The sequence below is a fragment of the Vombatus ursinus genome, unplaced genomic scaffold, assembly GCF_900497805.2.
Source record: "Vombatus ursinus unplaced genomic scaffold, bare-nosed wombat genome assembly UNPS02014799.1, whole genome shotgun sequence".
In the NCBI taxonomy this organism is placed as follows: Eukaryota; Metazoa; Chordata; class Mammalia; order Diprotodontia; family Vombatidae; genus Vombatus; species Vombatus ursinus.
Genome location: NW_020954577.1, coordinates 52,213,302 through 52,239,252, shown reverse-complemented (window position 1 = coordinate 52,239,252; position 25,951 = coordinate 52,213,302). Strand labels below are relative to the sequence as shown.

The following is a 25,951-nucleotide window of genomic DNA, read 5'->3' as shown; positions in this document are numbered from 1 at the left end:
GAACCCAGGGATAGAGTGCCAGGGAGGATGGTTTGTGTTTCAGGGGCAATGATGTTTGCTTGGTAGCTTCATGCAGACCCACAAATGATCTCCCAGGAGAAGTCTAAATTTATTTCCCCTGGCTTGTACTCCTTCCTCATACCAACCTCTTAGCATCCCTCGTTTCCTTCAAAGCTCAACTCAAGCCCAACCTTTACATGAGACCTTTCCTGATCCTCCTCTCCCCTGCCCTTCCTCATTCTTCCCCTCTCTTTTCCTTCCACTTCCTTGTACTTGTTTTATACATGCATATATGCAGATTTGGGAAGTTACATATGCAAATGACTCCTCAAAGACAGTGATTGTTTTGTTTCTGCCTTTGTCTCTTCAGTGCCGGGCATATAGTAAGTTGTTAATAAATATTCATTGATTGATTGATGGATTGATCTGCCCTGAAGTGACATTTGTGTTTCTTGACAGTATATCCCTGGAACAAATGATATTAACCAAAAGAAAATATGCTTAGAGAGAAAATGTGTTTCCACTGTCTTTAGAACTTCATCATCTGAATCAGTGACTTTTTTTCAATGTAATTTAGCACCTAATTTTACCAGACCAATCTGCATTTAAATATGGAATAAACATCCTAACTAGAAACCAAGTCCCTGAAGACACAAATCTCTTGGCCCACCAAACCACTACCATCCCAGATAAAGAAGAAAATCCAATATATTTTTGAAATCATTTAATGTCAGAAAGGGATAGAATTGATTATATAAACTTTCCAAGGAGCACAACAAACAGAATTCTTAGCTGACCTTGTAATTAACTCTTGAAAGTAGCAGGTCTGATGGAAAGTGATGATGTCTGATGGTCCAAGGGGGAAGCCTTTATTAGTACACAGCTTCCAAGATGGGCTATACAGGGAGATGCTCAAAAGCCAATGAACTTCTCTTGCATGAATGAGTCCTGGGAGATAAAATAGACGGTTTAATTACACAGAATATACACATTTCCTCTCATTTCTAGAATTTTTCATTTGATGTTTTTACTAATAGCTTGGAGAGGAGATATTCATTTGCTCAGTATCTCAGTGGGAGACTCCAAACCTGTTAGCACTGAATTATTTTCTTTTCTTAAAAATAAATGTAAATTAGACATTTATTGCTCTACAGCTAGAAAAAATTATTCCTTTATGCAAAAGAATATTTAATAATAAAAAACCCATGCCAGAATTGGGAAAAGCATTTAAGAGAGTCACCATAGGAGATTTTTCTCCTCTGGTAATACTGGGAATGTATGGGTTAGAAAGTACATCAAACGTATGTACACAGTCATCTTAGCATGTGCATTTGTAACATGTATACTTCTCAGTTGGTAAACCCTTCAAAACTTTGGATTCAGGTGAAATGTTTTGAACAACGTTGTTCTTCAGTCATTTTTCAGTCATGTCTGATTCTTCATGACCCCATTTGGGGTTTCCCTGGCAGAGATCCTAGAGTGGTTTGCCATTTCCTTCTCTAGCTCATTTTACAGATGAGGAAACTGAGGCAAACAGAGTGAAGTGACTTGCCCAGGGTCACACAACTACCAAGTGTCTGAGCCAGATTTGAACTCAGGAAGATGAGTTTTCTTGACTCCAGGACTGGCATTCTATCCACTTTACAGTTATTCAAATATGCCTCAAGCCCAATTCCAGTGCACACTCTACTCACAGAGCCTTAAACCCAATAGCTATAATATTTAATTGATATAAAGTAGCAAAGGAAATTTTAAAAGAAATTTAAGCATTATAACAATTCTCAGCCAGTCTTACAAAAAATGAATCTTTCTGGAAAACTGGAACAAGGATAAGAAAGCTGTCTCCTGTTTGGGCAAACAGTGGTTTCCGTTGCCTGCATGGAGATCTTAGGTGGGGTTATTTGCTTAGTTTGCTCTCATTTTGCCAAGGTTCTATGTATACTCTTCGGCTTGAGAATATCATTGCTTACTTGCTCAAGAAAACACTTTTCCTCATCCCCACCCCCCTCTGACCACTCCCCAACTATGTCCTCTCTGCCCCAAAAACTCTTGAATCAGCTGCTTCCTTTTTAGACCGTGTGACTCTCAGAAAGTCCCACCATCACCAATCAAAGTCTTGTCCTCATGACTCAACCACTACATATCCCGACACAGCCTTCTAAGACAGGACTCACTGGAATTTCTCTCATTGAGCGATGCTCTTTAGGCTCCGAGCAGCAGGAGAAATGAAGTCCTGGAGATTTCTCTCCTCAGCAGTGCCTACTGCAAACAAATAAGTTATGAAGAAACAAGGAAGGTAAGGTATGCTCTATACAAAAAAGGAGAAGATGATCATATTTTTGAACTACTTTTTGTTCTTCCAGGCATTTATTAAATGGCCGTGATATTCCAGCACTATGCTAGGAACAGGATATACAAAGACAAGACAAGGAAAAAGGAGATAGTCTCTGCCCCCAAGGAAAATGAGGGTTGAATCACTTGTCAGCAGTCGCCATTGAGGTTTGCTTTCACTTTCTCACCTCCCCACTCATTTCTCACCCTCTTGCATTCTCACTTCCAGTCTCATCATGTGATTGAAGCTGCTTTCTCTAAGGTTAGAGCTGATCCCTTAACTGAAATCAAATGGGATACTCACTACCATTCCCTGAGTGGTGACATTCAGAGAAGTTCATGACAATGAGCAAAGTTGTCTGGAAGGTTCCATGATGGGCATATCTTTCATGTGGAGGCTGAAAAAGAAAGGCTGATTCAGAATCACTGTTAACTCTTGAACTTGAAATAAATCAATGATGATGAAATCTATGACGTAGAAAAAGCCATTGAGACGAAAGAAGCAAATGAATGGGAATGAATGGATGAAACCAAAGTCTCTACAAAGCTTTCCTTAGTCTGGTAAAGAAGGACAATATGGAGGGGCTTGAGCATGAAGAGTCTCCATACTGTTTCCCAAACTTGTCTCTCCATTTCCCCCCTCCATGCCTTTCCACTAGCTGTCCCTCCTGCTTGGAATGCACACCCTCCTCATTTCTGCCTCACAGAATTCTAAGCATCCTCCAAGACTCAGTTTAGTTTGCTGTCTCCTATGGGAAGCCTCCTTATTCTTAGCTAGTCCCCCCCCTTAAAATGACCACCTATATGCTTATCTGTTTATGGGTTGTATCACTCTCGCTCCTTCCTTCACCACTGCACAAAAAGTAAATTCTTTGAGATAGAGACTATTTTCAATTTTGATTTCATATCTCCAGTACCTAATACAGTGCCTTGCACATAGTAGGCACTTAATAAATGCCTACTAGATTTAATTTCATTGGCAATCACAAAAGTTGAACCTGTTTCAAGAAGATGAGTGGGAAATAGGAAAGAATGTGTTGTAAAGGGTACAGAAGGTCGAGCAGCTTTTGGCTTTGGTATCTGTTTCTTAGAAACCTTTTAAGCGCTGGTTTTTCCAGTGTGGTGAAAGATCCCATGGTACTTACTGATTCTCTTGCTTTATTGGTAAGTCTGGGATGTTCACTTCTGAATTAGCACAATGCAACAGCCTCAAATCCCTGACATGTCACCTCTTTTATATTGAGATCAAGGAAAAACTGATTGTACAAATCCTGGGTTCGGGGGCAGCAGGGCTGTTATTAATCCTCTACTGTATGCCTGATTCTCTACGCCTCAGTCAATGATTAGCTGTGGCAAGAGCTTGAGCAAAAGCAAGGCCATGTTCAGTTGCTCTGTGATGGAAGGTATGCTGGTGGATGAGGAGGAACTGTATATTACCTGTGCTAGAAAGGTTATGCTCAGTTAATCTTTATTAGCGCAGGGGATGACAAGGATGTTTCCTGAAAAAAAAAACAATTTCATCATGGTAGATGCAGAGTCTATGAAAATACAAAGCTCTGTGGCTCAGTCCTAGCACGAGCAGATCAGATAGACACTTACTGCCTCTGTCCTGAGCTCTGACATTCAAAGGGAAGGGCTCATTTCTTTTCCCATCTAAGAATGTCTCTTCCCAGCCTGGAGACATTTCTTTCCTGAAGGACCTTCCTTTGTGGGAACAAGCTAAAGCCTGATTTTCTGACCCCCTCCACAAGTGCAAAGTCAACCTTTTATAGGACTATTTCTGTTCTGAACATTAATGATCTGTGCCTATAATCACGAAAACTGGCATTGACATGCATCTTAATGTTTACAAAGTACTATCTTATTTGATCTTCAAAATCCGTGCAATCTTATTTGATCTTCAAAATGACTCAGAGAGATTATATGCTATCTTGTCCCATTTTACTGAAGAAGAAACTGAAGCTGAGAGGTTAAAAGTAACTTGTCCAGAATCGCATAGCAAAATGAGTGTCTGAAGCAAGATTTTAATCCAGGTCTCTCCTGACTCCAAATCCAGCACTTGATCCACTTTTATTTTTGTTCAGTTATTAAGTTATGTCCAACTCTTCATGACCCCGTGGATCATTTCCATGTGGTTTCCTTGGCAAAGATATTGGAATGAGTTGCCATTTCCTTCTCCATGGCACCTACTATACCATTGAGGATATAGCACTGAGAGCTTGACAGGCCCTTAGCGAGCAGTTGGACCTCAACTTTTTTTAATTGAATAAACAGGCCTAGGGATGGGAAATGATCTGCCCTAGATGACCCAGGTAATATATAGCAGAGCCAGGATTCAAATCCAAAACCATGGAGTCCAAATCCGAAACTCTTTGCATTGTACTATTACTATTATTTTGTACTTGTATCTGTTATATATATGCTTCTATTTGTATAGGGATAGCTAAATGGTGCAGTGGATAGAATGTTGGGCCTGGAGTCGAGAAGACTCTTCTTCCTGAACTCAAATCTGGCCTCAGACCCTTACTAGCTGTATGACTCTTGGCAAGTCATTTAACCCTGTTTACCTCAGTTTCCTCATCTGTGAAATGAGCTGGAGAAGGAAATGCAAACCATTCCTGTATGTGCCAAGAAAACTCCAAATGGAGTCATGGAGTATTGGACACAACGGAAAACGACACAACACCAAAGATATGTACATGTTGTTTCCCTCATTAGAACATAAGCTTCTTGAGATCAGGGAAAAGTTTCATTTTGCTTTTGTGTCCCCAGTGACTGGTGCAAAGTAAGTATTTGGTAAATGCTTGTTAATTGATTGATTGTGTCCTGAGGTGATTCTATCTTGTTGGGTAAGAAGTAAGGCAACATTTTTTTAAAAAATGTGATCACTAACTTCTTGCCAAGATGAGAGAGAGACAGACGGACAGACAGACAGAGAGACAGAGAGACAGAGACAGAGATAGAGAGACATGGAGAGAGAGAGAGAAAGAGAGAGAAAGAGGAAGAGAGAGAAGAGAAAAGAAGAGAGAAGAGAGAAAGAGAGACAGAGAGAGAAAGAGGGGGAGAGAGAGAGATAGAGAGAAGAGAGACAGACAGACAGACAGAGAGACAGACAGAGACAGAGAGACCGAGACAGACTTAGATTCTGAGGGAAGGAAGGCTCTACAAAACTGATGGGGCCTGACAGAATCGCAGAGGGAAACTGAGCTCCCAAATGGTGAAGTGACCGGCCCAAGGACTAAGCAATGGAATAAGGTCTGAGCCTATATTCTCTGGCTCTAAATCTAGCACACTTTATCTTCTCCTACTCTAGAGTTTAGGTAGAGGCAGAAATGAACCCACAGCCTTCCCAACAATCCGGATCCAGTCTCCTCTGGGCTTTGTAAGTTCAGCATCTTGAAATGGAAATGTCTCTAATGAAGTTTCCTTTCCTGTCCCCTGGAGCTGGACAGGGATCTCACCAGTAATTATTTAATCATTTTTCTTCTAAAATTCTCTGAGCCTTTCCTCCGTCCCTAGTGGAGTGGAGGATTCCCTTGACTGACTTGACAGGAATCACACAGCACTTTCCCCTAGGCTCTCATTCCCTTACACACACACACATTCTCTCTCTTTCTCCCTTTCTCTCTCTCTCACATACACACAACAGGATAGAAATTCTAAAATGATGCTATCGTTCTTCACTCAATTTCAAAGGAAGCTAAGTGTATTAGCAAAGAGTCATATTGCAGTTGCTTATGGAGGAACCAGGGAATTTGTGAGAGCACATTTAGGGGCTGCGAGTCAGTGGCGGTTAGTGCTCCACTAATGGCCTGTGTGGCCTTGAAGAAATCCCTTCCTCTCTTTATGTCTCAGTTTCCTCATCTGTAAAAAGAGAGAATTGTCCTCAATGACCTCCGAGGTCCCTTCCAGCTCTAAATCTCCTGCCTCCAAGGCTGCTCACTTTCTCGCCCTCCTGCCTCTATTCATGAGATGATTTCTCTTTTTTTTTCTTTTCATTACAAGGAATGTTTTTTGAGAATATTTAAGGCTTCAACCCTAATCACTAGAGAAACAAGTGGGATTTCAGAGCCTGACCTATCTTTTCCTGTTCTTATTTCCTGAGTTAGGGTGCTGTGTTGAAAGGGAATTTTATATGGCTTTATTGATGAAAATCCTTAGCATAATTTGGAGAGACTTTGTGACTAGCAATAGAAACCAGGAGTCAAACGTGGCGACTTAGAGATATCTGTTGACTCAGACGCTGTGAATGTGCCTGGCTCTGTGCCAGCTCTGCCTGTCCATGCACAAGGCCAGTCATGGGACCCCAGACGAAAGAGGAAAGAGGCATCAGTCAGGGAAGTGCTTTCTAATCCTCCTCAGCTACACAAACATGCTATTAGGGTGGTTCTTAGGAGCTCATCTTACACAATTGAGTTCAGATAGAAATGGTCCTGAGACAAGTTTTAGTTCTTTTACGTTGAATGTTCAGTGGAGCATTTGCACATCTGGATAAAACGCCTGCTTCTTGTAGCTGAATAAAAATATTAGAATGTAAGCTCGTCTTTTGTAGGTTCACTGAAGACATCTTTGGGATGTCTCCAGTAGTAATGAGGATGACAAGGATGGGATGGACCTCTTCCTACTCCCACACAGTTTTGATTTCTTCTGCTTGGTTTCTGTATTTTGAAAGCTTTTCATTCTATGTAGGTTGGAGATTTTGCCTACTCGGTATGCAAACATACTAAAAATATTCTTAAATTTTAATTATTAGTATCATTATTATTAATCAGAAACTTGATAGGTGCTAGCCTAGACAAAATGAAGAGGAAAATGAAATAGTCTCTGCCTTCAAGGAGCTTATGTTCTGCTGGGACAGCTAGCTGATCAGTTTGACTATGATAGTTTGGATAAAGTGGATCCATGTATAGTAAGAGAATTATTGTGCCCATATTCTTGGGAATACTAAGAATAGTTAAAAGTGGAAGTACCAGCTTAAGCCTTGTTAATCATGCCCATCTGTAGGCCACTGTTACAACTAATTCCCAATTTGTCTCAATTACTTCTTCAATTTTTCCATACCATGAATTGCAAAATTAATTGCTACTTACCTGAGACACTTTGCATTGCTTGAACCAGGTGCTAAAATTTCTGGTTGTAGTTTGGCTTCATTTTTGGGTCAAAGGCTCCCTCATGTCATAAAGGGCCCGAGTTCACTTTAAGGACCTATCACTTCTATGGTTTTTTTTGTATGGGGCCTGGAAATGTCAGTGTCCGACATAACTCCAGGGGTGGCTATCGGCTCCCTTTACAAGCAGTCAGGCTTGTATGCATTCAAAACATAGAACAGTTTTACTTATGCAGTGAATGACCAAGAACTCACATTCTGAGCCACAGAGAGTCAAGAGTTAGGTCCTTGAGGCAGCTAGGTGGCACAGTGGATAGAGCACTGGCCTTGGAGTCAGGCGGATCTGAGTTCAAATCTGTGTGATTGTGGGCAAGTCACTTAACCCCAATTGCCTCACCAAAAAAAAAAGTTAGGTCCTTTCTCCCCTTATAGCTACCCTGCCCCCTGTATTGTTTCTATGATCTTACAGTACTATCCTAAGTATCACCCAGTAAGGGTGAAGCTCATTTCCCTATGGGACTGCTCTGCACCACATTGTTTTATCACTGGCAGCTCTCCTCCTGCTCATGCCATCCCATTGGTTCCCTCCTACTATTCTTCTTTGTTCCCATCAGGTATCCTGGGGTCTTCTCCCCCATCACTGTCCTCAACTCTTGTTTTTCTATTTGACTATTCCCACTATTTGACCCTCCACCAGTATATGATAATTTTCTTTCTTCATATGATCTTTTCTCTGGGAATTTGTTCTTGAGCAGCTGGCTAGGAAATTATTACTATGTCAAGTATCTGTGGAAAATAGATAGATGTGCCCTGTTTGGTTTCTGAAGATAGAAATTTGCAAAGAGGCAATTTTAGGCTTGATGTCAGGGTAAGAATCCTAAGAACTAGAGTTATCCCAATACTGAATGGGTTAACTTCTTCACTTGAAGTTGACAAACAGAGATTGGACTACCCCTTGTTGGATATATTGTAGTAGCAATTACTTTTTTTTGGTTTTAAGTTGAATTAGAGAGCCACTGTGGTCCCTTTCAACTGTAAGAGTATGTTATTCTATCAGTCTGTGATTAGCCCAGAGGCTCAGATGAGGGTTAATAACTCATGGCTCCAGGGACCTGAGTGTCCTTTGTCACAGAGGGTCTCCCCAGGTGACTGCAGGGATGTCTCTGGAGTTGGCAATTAGGTCTCTACTATCAGTAAGCTTATAGAGGGTTTACCTCCTCCCTCCTCCAGCACTGGGGCCAAATGCCTCTTTTTCACAAGATTGGGGCACTGGGATTCAGAGAAACGTTCCTGCCTTTTCATCTGTCCATCATCCTATGCAAATGTCCCAGATTTCTTCTCAAATTTTCCAAAAGGGAAGAGGGGGAGAGAGTGGGGCTGGTGAATGCCAGTAGCTATTCCCAGAATAGGCACCTGTGACTGATGATGGACTAGGGCTAATCCCTTGCTACACTACTTTATCTAACTATTCTGATGAATAATAATGACTATTCTGATGAATAATTTTTTTAAAAAATTGTTCTTGAGAAAAATATGAATCTGGTCGCACATATATAACCTATATCAAATTGCTTACTGTCTTAGGGAGGAGGGACAGGGAAAAGGGAGAGAGGGAGAAAATCTGGAACTTAAAATTTTACCCAAAAAGAATATTAAAAATTATCTTTACATGTAATTGGAAAAAAATTTAAAAAAATACAAATCCCAGCAATGCCTTAGTATCCAATGTTCATTGTAATATTTCCTTAACCAAAATCCTCCTCTAATTCTTCAATGTGGTGCCAAGATGACCTTGAATTCTAGAAGGTAGCAAGGTCAACCAAAAAAGACTCACATCTCTTCCCTTTCCTCTCTCTCACTTGCCAAGGTAATATTTCCTAAAACAAAGTAAATTTCCTTTCTGTAAATCTAATTGTATCATCCTACCACCCCCCAGCAAGCTCCAGTGGCTCTTTATTGACTCTGGGTCAAAAAATAAACTCCTTTTTTCCTGCATTGAAGACTTCCCAAGGGGTCCCCTTGGGAGTCTTCAGTACCTTGCACATTTCTCCCCTTCTCCCATTCTGTAGAGCTGTGCGGCTAGATCACAGCCCATCTTTTAACCCTGCCCATCCCCAATAACAGGGCTCCCCTCCCTCTTCAGTTTACTTCTTGAAGTCCCTAGTCTCCAAGACTCAAAACATATGCCAATTTCTCCATGAAGCCTTCCCTGATTGGCCCCTCCCAGAAGCACCTTGTGTTCATCTTGTATATATTGGGCATCTACTTATATGGATACTTGCTGTCTGTCCCATTCAAATGTAAGGTCTTGGAGGGCAGAGGCTAATTTGCTTTTGTTTTCATATCTCCAGGCCTTATTGATTGATCGTCTGAGGAACAGATTAGAAAGCTTTGGAAAAGCTCATCGGTGAAATGCCAGTATCTTTAAGCATGGGACTGTAGGTTTTAGATGTATTTTTAAAAATCACATGAAAACTGCACATTGTTGCTTAATAGAGAAAGTTGCATTTTTTTTTCCCGTGACCTTATGAGGATTATAGGGAAGAAAGACATTTCTTTTTGTAGGGCATTCATGGGATCATATGATTGAAAAGAGTTCCTAGGTTCATAAGCTAGTAAACTTTTGACCAGGGGTTCATTCAGCCTCATTGCCTCATCTTACAGATAATGAAATGGAGTGAAAGTGGCTTACTTCCCCTCAGTTATAAAGTTCAGTCAAGACCGTGATGGGTCATTTAGCTCATCCCTCTGACGTCAAATAGAACAGACCCTAAACCTTCCCATGCAGATAAGATGGTGAGTCTACCAACTCATTGGGAATCTGACTCAAACAGTGAATAGAGAGCTGCACTTAGAGCCAGGAAGATCTGGGTTCAAATTCTGCCACTGACACTAAATTACATGATAATGAGTGAGTCATTCTTCAATTATCTGCATCCATAAAATGGGAATAGTAATACCTTGGGTATCCTACCACACTGGATTAACTGGGAGTGTCTCTGTGTGTACATATACACACACACACATGCATAGGTGTGTATGTGTATATATTTACACATATACATATAAAAATAAAACTTATATAGTATTTATAACATATTTGTTTTATATATGTATGTGTGTGTGTATACATACACACACACATACATATTTACACATACATATGTGCTTTTCAAAGCTGTTATGGTGGTAGTAGTAACATTAATGAGTAATGAGTAGTAGTAGTAACATTAATATTAATATTATCCTTGTACTTCTGAAATCACAATAGGCAGTTGCCTATTTTGCCATGCATAAATACCACTCTCTGTTTCCAGTGTTTAGTAATCTTTACAGTAAAGATATTCTGAGTAAGTCTAGACCATATAGTTCCTTGTTTGGGAACACAGAGCTACTGAATTTTATTCCATTGGTTACACTCAGATGAGTTCCAGACAGACAACTAATAACTAATCACTTCCTTTCTACTTTTTTTTTAGTAAAGAAATGACTGTGGGGTGCGGGGTGCTGTAGTTGGAGCCAGAAGACTTGGGTTAAGCACAAGGCTCTGTCACTCTCTAATTTGTGTGACCTTGGGTAAATCACTTCAACTCTGAACCAAAGCTGCCCCTGTCTTACTGTGGGGATGAGAACACTTGTTCTGCCCCATAGGGCTATTAGGAAGAAAGAGGGTTATTGTGAAAATCAATTGTAATTGTGGATAGGAATTGCTTTGCAAACCTGTGATGATGATGATGATGAATAGATTGCTGTATGTAAGATTATAATTCTTGATGCTTCTCCTGGCACTTAATTCTCAGCATTTGCTCTGCTCTGGGCAGACATTAAAAATCTCCTGCAAAATTACAGTAGACTTTTTGTTCTTGGGTTTAACTCTCCCCCACCATCCCCCACCATCATCAATTACCTGTCAGTTTCCTCAATCCTGTCTCTGTGATGCTGACAAGAAGAGGCAGAGATGTTCTCAGTAATTACCTGGAATTTGATGTTAAGATGGCTCTCACGCAGCCACTTTTATTTTCTTGCCTGTGTTATAGTGATAATATCCCCAGAGGCCCCCGGGCTGGAGCAAAAGGTATGTCTGTAATGGTGTGTAGTGCCTCTGCTAGGAATCTTTTCTACATTTGTTAACCACTTAAACTAGCCATGTGCAGACATGGGGGCGGTTTGATGATTGTGAGCCTGAAAGGAGCTATGGACAACTCAGGAGAGTATCAAAGCTAGATCTGCAGAGACCATTTAATGTAACCCCCTCATTTTGCAGATGAGGAAACTGAGGCTCAGAGAGCAGTGACTTTCATAGGATTATCATAAGTTTCTGAACCAGGTGTCCATGAATTTCTTTTTAGTCTTTTGACAACTGCATTTCAATTTAATTGGTTTCCTTTTGTAATCCTATGTATTTTATTTCATGAATTTAAAAGAAAATTCTGAGATGGGCAACACAAGATTCCCGATTGCCAAAGGGGCTCATGATGCAAAAAAAGTTAGAAACCCTCTTGCCTAAGCCATCTTGGTTGTACTGGTAGTTCCCCTGACTCGAGGAATGCCATGATTCCCAAGGGATACGAAGTTCAGCAGTTAGAAGTATCTAGATCGGGACTTCTTGTCCTTGTAAAGGAATGCATGGGATGATGAAACTTATATGAGGTCTGTAGGCAAGGGAGCATTTGCAGGGACTTATATTTCAAGTTCAGCCCAGGCTGGGTGATGAGCCTGAAGTTCTGAGGGTAAGGATGCTAGGAGAGTCAGACTTTGGGGGGAGGAGGGTTAATTCACGCCCATGATTTCATTAATGCAACAGAACTCTCAGGGAGGAAATTCCCTCTCCTAACTCCAGGGTGCACCTGGGTTACAAGTCATGAGCTTAGAGAGTTTGTTGGGCCACCGAGAGCTTAATCCCTTGCCCAAGGCCACACAGCCAGTACATCAGCAACAGGGCTTGAACTCAGGTGTTCCTGACTTCTTTAGATTCAAGAAACTCTTAAGAAGAAAAAGTATGACTGACAGTAGGGCCAAGCCTAGGGGCAATCTAATACAGGAGCCCGAGAGACTCCTTTGGAAACACCAGCAGTCTGGGTGGAGCAATACAGAGTGGTGGGGAGTGAATGCTATGAATGGGTCAGGGCCTGGGTGAAGTCATTGCTGTACATAGCGACTCTTCGAAACAAGAACCACCGAAAAACATTGTACGTGGCTTAAAAAGGACAGAGAGCACAGAATCTCATTGTGTGTTTATTGTTTATTATTTTTTAAAAGCGATTTGCTAGAGAAAAACTCTCCCTTAAAACTTCTCTAACAATTGGATCCCATCATCCATGCCTATGATTAAAACCGGGTCAAAATTCTTGAAGATATAGCAATAACTTTAATAGGTAATCCACTGATTACCAGTCTCAGGCAGGGAAACATGCTCACCAGAGGCATTTGCCAGCACTGTGTCAGAGGTCTAACACAGAGTCCAAAGGGCAGAAGGATTCCCTATAGATTGTGAGGGTCTCCAGATGGTTCTGTTTGCAGATGATGTTGTACTGCCTTTGTCAATTCTTGGAGCATTTCAGATCCTGTTAAATGAAATCCACAATCCCTCTGAAGAGTTTGGCATAGCCGTCGACGTAGGAAAAACCAAGAGCATCTATTGTTCAAATTATGACATGGAGTTGGATGAAGGCATAAAAGAGCCTCACAATTATGTTCAAATTGAATTTGAAAGAAGTTAATTGTTACATCCTTGGTCCAGGTCCACCCTTTTATATTCTCCACCCTTTGGGAAATTCCCATCATCCCCTCCTGGGCCCTTCTTGCCAGGAACTTCTTTCCTATTTAAGATCCAGTGGCTACTGATTCTCAAGTTCCGAAAGCTGAGCGTCAGGAAACTTAAGAGAGATGGAGAGCTTGGTCAGGACAAAATGAAAAAAAAAATCCCGAAGACTGATCCATTACTTTTGTCTGCAAACAGAAGAAAATATTCCCTGGAGGAGCTTGAAGAAAATGTTAGGTGGAAAGTAACATGTCACTGACATTTAAATTCATAATTAAGAGCCTCATCTACTATTTTGTAAGGGGAAATGTGTACTAGGCTTAAATCTGGTTAGCAGCCATATTCAAATGCTGTGAGCTGACTTATGTAATTCTCAACTGAACTGGGAATCACATTAGGATATCAGCTCTTTCCCTCTTGCTTCCACCTCTCCCCTGGAAGCTCATTTTGAGGTTTGTCAAACTGACACCACCCCCTGTGTTTTTACTCTTAGTGCATTTTTATTACTGAGGTTTTTCGTTGTTTTACTGAAAGATGGGAATGTTTTCATTTCCATCAGAATAATTAGGAGTAATTCTCTACAGAAGGCGGCTAGTATAAAGATGATCATACTGCCTTTTGAGGATTTTCCTGACAAGTTTTCCTAACACTAAGATGAGAAGAGATATTGCAACAAAGACCCATTTTTACCAAATGGGCAAAGACCATGGGCATTGCATTAAGAGGGGGATTTTTCATAATGGAAATAAAATGAAAGCATTTGACTAGTTAACCTGTTAGAAAAAAAGCTTGTGGCTGTGTGTTTCCATAACCCTAGACAGAGAAATCTCAAAAGGTTTCATACTTGCCTCTTTTATCCAGGGAAGATGGGGAGAGGAAACATAGCTACCATACACTGGCGATGGATGGTTTAGAACAAGTTGGCAGATGCCAACTTGTTTTTGACACTGTGTTGACCTCTGGGATAACTGAACCCACTGTCATTAATTTCATTCAGCTGTCCCAATGTGGAATGGACCACCTGAGGAAGTGATGGCTTCCCCCTCAAGGGTTGCTTAGGCACAGTCTAGATGGCCACTGGTTGGAGAACGAGTTAAACTAGATGGCCTCTGAGGTCCCTTCCTAATCAGTTTCTGTCATTCCATAAGACCTGCAGATTACCAGTAAACAGTGGGGAAAATTTAAAAAGAGGTCACTGTAACATATTTTGAAAAAATGTTCTTGCTGATTGCACAATAGAGTTGTTATTGTTATTTTTGTTGGTTTTCAAACTTGGAAAAATTATTTAGGATAGTTGGATGTCTCCTATTTAAAGTCTTTTGCTTTATTAGTTAGTCAATAAACATTTATTAAGCACCTATTGTGTGCTGGGCATGTAGAATAATAGGAAAGTAAATAAATAGAAAAACTCACAATTTTCTTTTACCTGGTTCCTGGGGCCTATACAGACCAGTCACCAAATGAATGAATCATCAGTTTCTCCTATTTGTCTAGAATACATTGCTATTCACCTCTGGAGGTGAGGGACCATTTCCATGCCTGCCTCCTTACTCAGATGCTGGATGAGAGGAGGGCCGATAGAGCTGGGCTTGAAGTCAAGAGAGGCTTGGATTTGAATCCTGCCTCAACACTTCCTAGCAGTATAACCATGGGGAAACCACTTGACCTCGCTAACTTTCAGTTTTTTCATCCATAAAATGGGCATGATAATACCAGCCTCACAGGGTTCTCTTGAGGATTAAATTAGTAATAATTAAACTGGCATTTATACAGCCCTACCCAAGTACTTTCCAAGTATTATAATGTATGTAAGGCACTAGGTTATTGTCTACTATTATTATTACAGGAAAGGGTCTAAATATTCTTTTGTTAGCCCTAGGCACCTGCATGGTACCATGATTCTGAAAATCCACAATCACCTCCTTCCAATTTCTTTGTATGGTTCTTCACATTGCTTTCAGCTGTCTTGTGTGCATGAACGTATGGCTAGGACTGTTTAAAGGAGTATCTTTGTATGAATAATTTTTTAAACAAGGGGAGTCAGAAACTCTTCGCAAGTGCCTCCTAAAGAAGGTAAAATCAGGAAGTGTGATGGCATCAGGTACAGAATGAATGGACAAATAGCATGTGGACCCCACTCAATCATTCAACAAATATTTAATTGTCTATTGTGTATACATCACTGTGTTGGGTTTTAAGGATGGAAAGGTTTGTTTTTTTAAAGCTAGCTCAACCCTTGCCCTAACGGAGCATGCATTTTACTGAGAATTCCATAGCATACAAATAAGGAAGTGTGATGGAGCCAACCAAAGAACCCTAGGGAGATTTGAGGAGGGAGAGAAAACCTCCTTCCTAACTTTTTGGGGCAGCTAGGTGGCACAGTGGATAGAATGCCAGTCTGGAGTCAGGAAGAAATGAGTTCAAATTCAGCCTCAGGTATTTACTAGCTGTATGACCCTGAGCAAGTCACTTAACCCTGTTTGCCTCAGTTTCCTTATCTATAAAGTGAGCAGGAGAAGGAAATGGCAAACTACTCCAGGATCTTTGCCAATTAAACCCCAAATGGGGTCACAAAGAGATGGACACACCTGAAACGACTAACAAAAATAATAAATATTATATAAATATATAAATAGATACAATATAAAGATAGTTATCTTCCTCTAGACTATTATAGCTGCTAGAAGACAAATAGTACCCTTTGAATGATTCTTTGTGAGCTAAAAAAACTACTTAGCCATTTGCAAAATTGGTCCTCTGACTGTACAACCCAGACTACCCAAGGCTTCTTGCCTGGATGGAACAGAGCCATCTTAGAGCTTATAGCATCTCTTGTTGTAATCATGTTTTTCATTAGCTTGTCAAATTCACTCCCGTATGGAAATGCATTTTTGATAAGGGCAAACCCACTATTTCATTCCCATGAAAGCTTTAATGGGGCAGTCAGAACTGCAGTATGGAACTCTGAAATTACTCCGACACAGAGCTATTCCATTAGCACTGCCAGAGTGCATACCTTCTCAGCCAGCAAGTGGCAAGCCCTCCCGGCAGCAAAGTCCTACTTGTGTTGGAAGGATGAGCCTTTTTCTCATTTTATTTTTCCTTTCCATTTAGTGTTAGGTACCCAAATCTAGTAAAAGCTCTGTCCACTTATTCTGAAGTCATCAAATGATCATCTCTCTCTCTACCTTTTCCCCCTTATTATGGTTCCCTTCCCTCCCCTTAATTCTTTGCCAACCCTGCACTTATATTTTGGGGCAGAAGCCCAAGGGAGATCTGTAGCTCCTGGGACAATCCCATAATGCTACCGTGGAAGCTGTCACTTTGCAAGAGAGAGACGAGCTCCTTTCTGTACAATAAAAACAAGAAGCTCCCACTCCTGTCACGGCTCAAGGGTAAGATCTGAGAATTTGGGGAGGGGGGTCTGCAAATTCACTGAGAGTCAGCAGTGTGACACAGATACCTGAGAGAGCAAATGTGATCTTGGGCTATGGTAAGAGAAGCATGGAATCTAGTACTGGGGTAAAGAAGGGAGGTGATTGTCTCTCTATACTCTGCACTGGTCAGACCACATTGAAAGAGCTAAGTTCAATTTTGAGCAGCATATTTTAGGAAGGACACTGGTTAGCTGAAGAGCATTCTGAGGTTGGCAGCCAGGATGATGCAGGGCCTTCAGTCCAAGTCACAAGAAAATCATTTGAAGGAATTGAGAATGTTGAATCTGAGGAAGAGAAAAAGTTTCAGCAGGGAAGTTGGGATGGGACATCATAGCTATCTATGTGAAGAACTGTCATACGCAAGAGGGATCAGACTTAGTCTGCATGGCTCTAGAAGGCAGAACTGGGAGCAGTGTGGGAGAAGGTGCAAGAAAGCCCAGGAAAATGGCAGGAAATGGCAGGAAAATTTTCTATTACTCAAATTTTGGGAATCATCTCGAAGCTAAATGGGCTTCCTCAGGAAGTCTTCAAGAAGAAAGGAAGGAAATAAAGAGGGAAGGAAGGAAAGAAGGAACAAAAGAAAGAAGGAAGGAAAGGAAGAAGAAAAGAATGAAGAAAGGAAGGAAAAGAGAAAGAGAAAAATAAAGAGTATCTCATAGTGCACAACCACATAGCCTAGAATTGGAGACAGGAGGAACTTCAAACATCATCTAGTTTGAATGCCTCATTTTACAGATGAAGACACTAAATCCCAAGAAGGGAAAGTGACTTGCCCAAGTTCACATAAATAGGAGCAGAGCCAGGATTCTAGCCAAGGTCCTTTGACACCAGATTCAGCATGCTTTCCACTAACCCTAACCATAGCCCTAACCCAAAACTCTAATCTTTTTTAAAAAATTTATTTAGTTTTCATTTTCAACATTCACTTCTCTAAGATTTTGAGTTCTAAATTTTCTCTCCTTTCCTTCCCTCCCCCCTCCCCAAGATGGCACACCATCTGATATAGACTCTATGTATACATTCATATTAAACTTATTTTCACATTAGTCATGTGAAGAAGAATTAGAACAAATGGGAGAAACCACAAGAAAGAAGAAACAAAAAAAGAGAAAGCAAACAGTCGGCTTCCATCTGCATTCAGACTCCATAGTTCTTTCTCTGGATGTGAATAGCATTTTCTGTCATGAATTTTTTGGAGTTGTCTTAGTTCCTTGCATTGCTGAGAAGAGCCAAGTCATCAAAGTTCGTCCTTGCACAGTCCTAAACTCTAAACCCTAAATTCTAACCCTAAGCAGTGTTTTTGGGTGTGTCATAGAGGGAATTCTCCATTGTGTACAAGTTGGACCAGATGGCCACTTTTTACACCAATAATACTCTGACTCTGATGCTTGATAATTCCTTCATCTGCATACATCCTGTTGTCCCAAGTCAATGACGACAGCACCCCTTCTCCAACCTCCCAGACCCTGACAAGGAGCCATACAGCCTCTGCTTGATGCACTTCAATGCCATATGACAATTTTTCCTGCCATTTCCTGCCATTTTCCTGGGCTTTCTTGCATCTTCTCCCCATTGTGCCCAGTTCTGCCTTCTAGAGCCATGTAGACTAAGTCTAACCCCTCTTCCCAATGATGCACACCTTCCCTGGCAGCCTGTGAGTTCCAGGACAGCTCCAGTGGTTAGGAAGCTTTTCCTACATTTCCTACCTTTCTGCCATTTATAGTGAGTGGTCCTTATTCAGCTCTCCAGCATTGAGCAGGTTAATGCTGTGATAGCCCTTTGTGTCCCCTCTGAATCTTCTTTTCCAAGCAAAGTATCTGCCTTGTGTTTATTTATTTATTTATTTATTTATTTATTGGGAATTGGGGTTAAGTAACTTGCCCAGGGTCACACAACTAGTAAGTGGCAAGTGTTTGGTCTGAGGCCGTTTTTAAACTCAGGTCCTCCTGACTTCAGGGCCGGTGCTCTATCCACTGCCCCCTTGTGTTTATTTTGTGAATGTTTCCTGTTTATGTCCTATGACTTGCTTACACATTGTTTCCTATTAGAATTTAAGCTTTTTGAGGGCAGGGACCACTTAATTTTTTCCCCTTGTATCTTTAGCACCTGGTACATAGAAAGTGATTAATAAATGCTCATCATTGATTGATTCCTTTGCTCAGGCCTTGTACGGCATATTCTCCAGTTTTCTCTCCATCTTGATCATCTTCTACTGGACACACTCCAGATTTAGTCTGACTGAGGCAGAGTCCAGAGAGACTGACACCTTCTCTGTCCTAGGCACTATAATCCTCTTAAAACAGCCTGATTGTATTTGTTTGATAAGCTCTTGAGGTTGAAGACCATTTTTACACTCCTTTTGTATGCCCCAGAGTGCCTTTCATTCTCTAACATCCATTTCTGGTGCCTCATCATAGCATAGAGTTGCCCCTGGGTGCTTAGAGGCATTTTGGCTGAGCACAAGCCACCAACATGGAAAAGCCTGGAGTCTGAACCCACCAATGGAGGTGACCACCTGCAGGTTAGCCACTGGAGAAGCAACCTGGCAAAGTTTGGCAAGGCACTTCCCCAAGTTGGCTTTAGTATGCTGAATTTGGGGGCAGAGGAACTCAGGAAGATGGTCTCCTGAGGTATAGAGGGATCGAGACGTGCATTAGCCACAACACCCCAGTCAGGGATCCTTGGAGTATTGAAATAAACAACAACAACAATAATAAAGCACTTTAAGATCTGCAAAGCCCTTTCACATTTATTATGCCACTTGTTCTTCACGACAACCATGTGCCATTCTTACTCCCATTTTACAGATGTGGAAACTGAGGGAGACAGTAGTTTTTAGGGACTTGCCCAGAGTCACCCAGTTACTAAGTATCTGAGACAGGATTTGAACTCAGGGCTTCTGGACTCCAAGCTCAATTCCCTGCATTTCTTATCTGCTTTATAAAGTACTACACTGAGAGTTTGGAAACCTGGATTCAAATTGCCCCTCTACCACTGTTAAGCTTTATTCTTTGAGCTGGACTAAATTACCTTTAAGGCCCCTTTTAGCTCTGATATTCTTTTCTTGGCCTTCATTATGAACCTGAGCATGAGACAGGCAGGCTTTGAAGAAACCCTTGTGGATAGACTGGTTTCCCAAGAAATTCATGGCTCTTGTATCATGTCTTTGTATAAGTGACAGAGAGAGCAGGCCTGGATGGCAAGAACATCCTTCTGAATCCCAGACTGGTATGTCCAGGGCACTCTCAGACTCTCTGTCCACTGTGCTTTGCTGCCTCTGTAGTGGGGAGTCAAGGTAGGGGTAGAATCTCTGTTCTGCAGGTGGACCTCTTCCCAGGATTAGAGGCTGTCAGAGGCATTTACCTCTGGTCCCAACACAGAAACCCATGGAACATTTTCTTCTCTCTGAGTTCAAATGGCTGATGGCTGTCCCCTTCTGAGCAGAGCCCCTTACAGATTTGATAAGAGCAGTTGATGTCCATGTACTGGGCTTAACTCAAATTTGAATTAGCATTCTGTTTCATTTTCATTTCTAGTACATAATGTTCCCTGTACCCACACATACTATACTCCAGGTCTCAACTAGATTAAAAAACTAGATATTTGGGGGAAAAGCAGCTCAAAGCAATTTTAAAAGAAAATTCCAGTTCCAAATGTAACATTCAGGCATTGCCTTCATCTCTCAGCAATTACTGATAAGGCAATAAAAAAGCAAATCCACTTTGATTAAAATTAATGGGATTTTAAACTAGGAAAGCTATCCATATACTAAGATTCCAAAAGTAAATGTGTAAATTCTATATCTTTCTTCCTCAGCAGGGAGAATCTTTAGAATTCTGTGAAATAGTAAACTTTCATTTCAAAAGAAAACACAATCACATTGGAGAGTTGGCAGGAACCTCAGCGATTATCTCATCCAAACCATCCCCTCCCTCAAAACCCCCATTGTAACATACACAACAAGCAGTTGCAAATTGATTGAAGATAAAAGAAGTACTCCCTTTGGTCCCATAAAGGCACACTTAGGAAAGATTGGAGGTCTTCTCAACTTGGATATAGGGAGATCGGGAAAGAGAGAGACACATACCTTGGAGACATGGTGAGGTCCTTGCTGGAGAGACTACTGCTATGGGGTGAGGAAAGTCCTGAAAGAGCTGACTTGGGGGGTTATTATGGGTAGGGGAGGAAGAGTGCTGGTATTTTCCTGTATCAGTGAACAATTCTTGCTAATGAGGTGTTAAGATCAACTATGAAAGTGCTATCAGCAGAATCTAAATTTCAGGACCCTGGACCAAAGTTCTTAATACTCCACTAAGGTTATAACTCTATATACACCCGAAGAAATGGATGAAGGTAGAGGGGGGAAAGGTAACCTGTGCATAATGTACCATATTCTTTCTTCAACTAACATTATTAGGTGTCAATCCTTCATCTTAAAATTTTTTAAATAATTTTTGTTGCTATAAGCTATGTGCTGGCCTCTGCACACATTGTCTTTATATCTTTTTTGTTGTCTGTGTTCTACTCCTACCTAAATTTAATTCACTGTTTTTTTCCTCCCAGATCCCAGTTTTCTCTCTTCATCTTAGCTTTTCTATTCCACTGGGAAATTTCCCATGTAGGATGTTCCCAGACTCAGTTTATGGCTATTAGTCATACTTTTCATGATAGATGAGGAAGAAGTAATTTGCCTCTAAGCTTATACATGAATATTTAAGTATTAAAATGAATGAGTAAGGAGATTATAACTAGGCTGAACTAAGCCTTATTCATTCATTGATTTATCTATTTATTTATTCACTCATCTATTTATTTGTTTGTTTATTTGCAAAGTCCAGTATCTTGGAGCTACTGTAATATAATCATGCATGTTGGGTCCCCTAAATGGGGGACACAGAGGACCCTAAACCACACCTCACCAACCTGCTGCTTTTTCTTTTCCTCCTGGAAGTGCCAGATCCTGAGGACAGGATGAAATCCTGAATCCTGAGTCCTTAGGTACAGATAACATTAGCTAAAACTAAAATAATTAAATTCAATCAAGTTTCCAAATAGCTTCATGAAGGCAGCCAGACTCTTGCAAACAGGCTTGACAGAATTTCAAACCAAAACATCTGGTTTCCAATCCCATTCCTGTACTACCTATGAGACCTAGGCCAAGTTGAATCTTAGCCTCCTCCTCTGTCAAATGGATTCCCTGACCTCGAAGGTCCTTTTAGTTCTGATCCTATGATCCCTCTGGGCTTGTTTCCTCACATGTCAAATGGTGTGAGAGGTTGGCCTCGATGATATCTAGAACCCCTTCCAGTTTTAAATCTTGTTCCTTCCAAATTCTATAGGTCTAACAACCTCCCATTTTAAAGTGTACTTTGGAATTTTCAAACATTTTAAAGAAATCGTTCTATCTCCTTTTCCATTTTAATAAAAGAAAATAGAGAAAATAGTAGAGCAATTTAATTCTCCAATTTATTAGTAACCGTTTAGAGTCGCCCCCTTTCAGAGAAGCTAAGAGATCCTTACTTTTTGTCTATTTCCTGCACAAATGCAACGTGCAATGAAAGGCAGTGTCCTTTAGTTGAAATATGTCACATAGATCAAAATATGTTGTTGTTCAATTGCATTGACTCTTTGTGAGTCAAGGGTTTTCTTGGCAGAGATACTGGAGTGGCTTGCCATATCCTTCTCCAGCTTATTTTACCTATGAGGAAACTGAGGTTAAGTGACTTGCCCAGGGTCATACAGCTACTAAATGTCTGAGGCCAAATTTGAACTCACAAAGATTATTCTTCCTAATTCCAAGTCTAATGTTCTATTCAATTCACCACCATTAATCTTCAAAAAGTGTAATCTGGAGTGTGTGTGTGATTGCAGAGCAGAACTGGAGTCTAGAAAACCAGGATTAGATCTGACCTCAGAGATTCAGTAGCTGTGTGATTATGAGGAAATTACTTAACTTCTCTGAGCCTCAGTTACCTCATCTGTAAAATTAAGGGGGGGAAACTTCACAGGTTTGTTGTGAAAACGAAATGAGAGAATTTGTGTGAAGGGCTTTTCGAGCCTCAAAGGGGTGTATAAGTGCATGGCAGCTATTATTATTATTATTAAGGTAAAAAAAAAAGACACAATCCAGTCCAATCCAACTATCATTTATTAAATACCTATTATGAGCAAGGATGCTAGGACTATAGAAATTTATAAAGCAACCAACCAAGCTGACCTCATAGAACTTACACCCAGTTTGGGACCGCTCTCCGTCTTAAAAGTAAGGAAATGCTGGCGCGCTCTGATAAAAATAGTTAGAACCTTGTGGTATCTGAACATCGGAAGAGTTCATCCAAACTTTGCCTTTTCAGTAGGCACTATCGCCTTTGCGCCACCAGCATTCTGGGAGTTGTAGTAGTGTGCGCAGGAGCTCAGCCTGCTTCGCCAAATTCTGACTCTGCCAGGGTGGCCGGAGCGCCAACAGGTGTGTGGTGGCGACGAGGGTGCGCAGCCTGGCTCTGCTCGGGTTTCTGCTGTTGTGAAAAAGAGATTCCCATTTGAGCACCTCGATAAAAAGATTCTCCCAACTGGTTAACCTTAAGTGACTGTGCCTGGCTTTGTAGCTGGCTGGCAGCGTAACCCAGGGGCTTCGTCTCCTCTTCCCCAGTGGCTGTTGGAATCCCCAGCTTTTTTCCCATGGTCTCCAACCCACCCAAAGAGTCAAACATCGCAGGCCTGCCCTGCTGGGTTCCTGGGGTTGGGAGACGCAACGCGTTTACTTGTGCTCCCCCAGACTGCAAAGTGCACCTCAGTTACAAGCTCTTCGAGGTCCCAGGGGGAGCTTGGCCACCGTCACGGTCTCAGAGGCATCTGTCGCGGTATGGAAGAGCAGAGACGAAGGCGGCGGGGTTAGACGCTAGGTAGGAGAGGGGACGGCGTGCAGCCAACGTCCGCTGATCGCTGCTCCAGATCTTTCCAGGAGCGCATTTGGAGGAAAGGCCAAGTTAGAGCGCGATGGGACGGGCCAGGGGAGCGCTTGGCTCGGAAAACTGGGGCGGGGAGAGGCTTGGAGGTGAAGTGAAAGCTCTTGTCAGCTGTGAAGGGGGTCAGTGGAACCCCGGACCGCCGAGGCCGTCTGACCCTTCAGGGAACGTGGAGAACAGAGGAAGCCGCGGACAAAGTTGGTCCAGTGGAAGCTAGGCAAGGCTGGGACGCTCGGCCGCTCTTGGGACTGCAGTTTCGGGAGAAGCACAGCTCTTCTCACCTCCAGACAAACAGGTGTCCAGGAGGTGAAGGGTGAGCCGGCTAGGGCTGGCATCTGCTTGCTGCCGCGCGTCGAGGAAGTTTTGGCCTTGCCAAAGAGGGCGCAAAGGAGGCATGTGAGGGGATGGGGGAGAGAGAGGACAGCTAGCTAGAGGGTGAAGGGGCATTCTCACCCATTCCAGGGGGGCGCCACTCCAGATCTCCGACAGACAGCCGCACACATCACCTTGGAGTCCTGATCTCCCGGCTACACCCGGCACGGGGCGGGAGGGAAGGGGAGGGAGGGGAGGAGGTACTAGTAACGTTCTGGCAGCTCAGGAAAGGGGCGGAGGCGGTAAATGGTTGAGGTGGTAGTCATCCGAACGTGATTGCCCAGGGCCCCTCCTGCAGCCACTGGGGAGGTGTTTTTTTTGGGGGGGGGGGAAGCGGAGAGCCATAAAAGCCCTGGCGTGGCACAGCTCCGACCCAGAGCTGGGAACTCACTCTCCGGCTGAGAAGAGGAGCAGAGAAGCATCATCTCCTTACTTAGACAGGACCACCACCCACCGTAAGTCTAACCTCCCCACCCCGGCTTACCTGCCCGCTGGCTCTCTCTGTCAGCCCTCCGGGGAACAGGAGAGCAGAGAGCAGAGCGGCTGAACTTTGGAGGGACGATTCCTCGGAGCTGCTTCTTTCTCTCTAGACTTCCAAGTCTTGGTTGTCCGAGTGGCTTCTTTGCTTTGCGTCCCCCTCTCCCCGTCCCCTCCCCCCTTCCTCATCTAGTATGAGGTTCCAGCTCTATCCAGGACACCTCTGTCCCGTCTGGGAATTTCCTACCATAGAGCCAATTTTATGAGCACAGAAAGGTCAAAGTGAGATTTCAAGGGTGGCGTGTGTGCGTGCGTGCGTGTGTGTGTGTGTGTGTGTGTGTGTGTGTGTGTGTGTAGGGGGGGTGCTCCCCTTCTTCACCCAAGTTTCCGTGTCAGGGTCCTGCTTGACCTACAAGGCTCACCCTAGGAGTTTTCTTTCCACTTCTTGGTGGGGAGGGAGAAATCTGAACCACCGTGCAAAGGGCGGTCTGTCCCGATTCCCCCCCTAAAAAATTCAAGAGGCACTGATTAGGCGCCCACTGTGTGCAAAACATGCTTAGTGGGTGTCTGGGCTGAAAGGTGTCAAGAGGGAGGTGTTTTTGCGCTGGGGGTTTCCCATGATTACCTTTTCTACTTTCCATTTGGGGAGAAATTACAGTTTAGAGGGTGAGATGGAGACCAGTGAGGAGCCCCTCGCCTTACCATGGTCCTTGTAGCCCGACTCTTCCTAGACGTGGACAGTCTGAACTGCGCATGTGAGGGGCCCGGGGCTGGGTCCCTGCGTCTCGAGCCCGCTTGCTCCCAGCACAGCCAGCTGTCCGCCTCAGATGCTGAACTCCCTCCTTCGCTCCTCTCAGCAAACATAGCGGGTGGGGAGTGGAGCAGATGCATCTCGGCAGAAGCTTCGTGCAGGGCCAGGGAGTTGCGCTGGCTCGGAAGAGCCGGGGCGAGCCAGCCCGAGATAGCCTGACCCTCAGCAGAAAAAGTTTCCAGTGGAGTGAAAAGAGTGTTCGATCTGGACTCAGAGGATCCAGTCTCGAATATTGGCCCTGCTGCTTCCTAACGTGCATGCCGCCGCTGACACATCCTGGCTAGGTGACCCTGAGCAAGTCACATAGGTTCTTCCCATTCCCGGGTAACTCACCAAAGCCAAACTGACTGGAAAGGTGCTGACCTGTTATTGGTAGAGGGAGTTCCTCACCCAGACCTCCCCACCTTGTTCAGTCGTTTAGTCAAAGTGTCTGACTCTTCGGGACCCCTGTGGACCATACCGTCCGTAGGCTTTTTGGTTTTTTGTTTTTGTTTTTGGCAAAGATACTGAGATGGCTTGCCATTTCCTTCTCCAGTGAATTAAGACAAACAGGTTAAGTGGCTTGCCCAGGGTCACACAGCTAGTGTTTGAGGTCACATTTGAACTCAGGCCCACCCCTCCATCAACTGAGCCATCTAGCTACCTCCCCGCCTACTCTGGGCCAAACCACAACTTCCATCCCCCACCCCC

At 42.7% G+C, this 25,951-nt stretch overlaps 1 protein-coding gene across 4 annotated transcripts in view; it reads left to right on the top strand.

The window, feature by feature from the left end:
* The first annotated feature begins 2,120 nt into the window (after window positions 1-2,120).
* LOC114050378 (pro-neuropeptide Y-like) overlaps window positions 2,121-25,951 on the top strand; it is a 32,909-nt gene continuing 9,078 nt past the window's right edge. Inside the window, exon 1 of one of the 4 annotated variants that reach the window (XM_027871999.1) lies at window positions 2,121-2,296. The gene's annotated coding sequence lies outside the window, so the exon portion shown is untranslated. Of the gene's footprint in view, window positions 2,302-24,329; window positions 24,429-25,951 lie in introns of those variants that run through there. The other 3 variants (XM_027871997.1, XM_027871996.1, XM_027871998.1) reach the window with 3 other exon arrangements.